Below are 2,128 nucleotides of genomic sequence, written 5' to 3' on the forward strand. Positions count from 1 at the left end.
AGGAATCAATGAGAAATCTGACCTCGGTCCCAGGTAATGTACTGGTGATTATGGGAAAAGTAGTCCCCTGGGATGGTGGCGGTCTCCAGGAACGGGGAGAGAGAGCCTCAGCAGGTTGTCACAGATGGAGGGCCGCACCCACCCTGCTCCCTGCTCCACCCTCACCAAGCCTGGGTACCGCAGCAGAGGTGGGTCATTGAACGACACTTGCGTGATGAGTAACCTTGCCTAAGAGCTGAAGACACATGTATGAGGTCCCTGAGCGTTAACGCCTAGGCTTTGGTCTGGCGAGCTCACACGGTCTTGCGGAGCGCCGGCGACCCAGGTTCGAACACCAGTCACTCTGGCTCTGACTCAGAGGAGACAAACAGATGTCGTCAATGTGTTGGGTGACATAACAACAGCCTGGTGACTCTCAAGGGTAATACAGCTTTAAAGCCATGAGTCATAGACAGACTGACTGACTGACTGACAGGCAGACAGACAGACAGACAGACAGACAGACAGACAGACAGACAGACAAACTGGCTGACTGACTGACTGACTGACTGACTGATTGACTGACTGACTGACTGACTGACTGGCTGACTGGCTGACTGGCTGACTGACTGGCTGACTGGCTGACTGGCTGACTGACTGATTGACTGACTGACTGACTGACGGACTGTAATTGATGACCTCATGGTGTGTCCACAAGTGACTAAAAAAAAAAAACATCCCAGATTGCTTACAGCCAAATACTATTCAGAGCCATCCCTGCAACTGCTTTTGTAAGAAAACTCACAAAAAGCTTTGTTAGGAGGAATGTCTTTTCAATTGATGTTTAGGTGCACAGTACAAGATCCAATGTAACATTATAAAGATGACTTGGATAAATGTCTGTATTTGAGCATATACAGTGCCCTCCTTAAGTATTGGGACAGGGAAGCATTTTTTCTTCTTTTGGCTCTATACTCCAAAAGTAAATAAATCAAACAATTACTATGAAGTTAAATAATAGATTCTCAGCTTTTATTTGAGGGTGTTTGTGTACATATTGGTTTCACCATTTAGCAATGACAATACTTTTTATAACATAGTCCACCAAAAATATTCAGACAATTAACTCCTGTCTGGTTAGTACGGTTTGTTCTTTCACGAAGAAAAACCTCCTTCACTGCCCCAGTATGTTGTGTGGTAGAAGTGACTGGAGCCACGTGACTCTATAGCTTAATGGCCTTCTTCTTTCCAACAACATGATACCTGACTCTCCATATTTATCTCAGTATTGTCTGTGTGCAGTGTCTAATTCAGGATTATGTGCCATAGCAACACAGCAGAGAAGGAGAGGATCTGCTCTCCCATCAGGGTTAAAGTCCTCACCCCCCCCCCCCCTCTCTCTCTCTCTCTCTCTCTCTCTCTCTCTCTCTCTGGTATAGGAGAGGTTGACCGACATCACTGGATAAGATTACATGATATACATGTGGAGTCACATGTTTATTTAAGTAGACCAAGAATACATGTACAGTATATGTATACGCATTTACCTGTGACCAGATAAAGGAGACTTGGAAGCTTGTGATTCTAAAATGTTCTAATTGTTCCCAAGCAATCCCTACTAGCATTGGTATTGCTTTCGTTGAACTGGTATTGCTTCCTAAGAACTAGATACTGTATGAGAAACACAGTGTTGTTCAATACTTTTAAAAGTTTAGTGTTATGCATAAATCTGTGGTACATGCAGTGGTGTGTGCTCTTGCGTGTGTGTGTGTGTGTGTGTGTGTGTGTGTGTGTGAGTGAGTCCATGTGTGTGTATGCGTGTGCATTTGCATGTGTGTGTGTGTGTGTGTGAGTGAGTCCATGTGTGTGTATGCGTGTGCATTTGCATGTGTGTGTGTGTGTGTGTGTGTGTGTGTGTGTGTGTGTGAGAGAGTAAGCAGGGCTGTGGGCTGTTTAGAGGGTATGAACTCCTGTGTCTTTCCAGGGACTCCTGAGCCTCAGCCCCAGCAGTGCCTCCCTCCTGCACCTGCTCCCAGCGTGGCCCAGTACCGCCACCCAGGAGAGGCACAGCCCAGAGGATGATCCCAGCTCTAGGCTCCCTCCCCCCCCCCCCCCTCTCTCTTTCTCCCCCTCTTCCCCTACGCCCCCC

This window comes from Argentina silus (genome assembly GCF_951799395.1).
Source record: "Argentina silus genome assembly, chromosome: 12".
In the NCBI taxonomy this organism is placed as follows: Eukaryota; Metazoa; Chordata; class Actinopteri; order Argentiniformes; family Argentinidae; genus Argentina; species Argentina silus.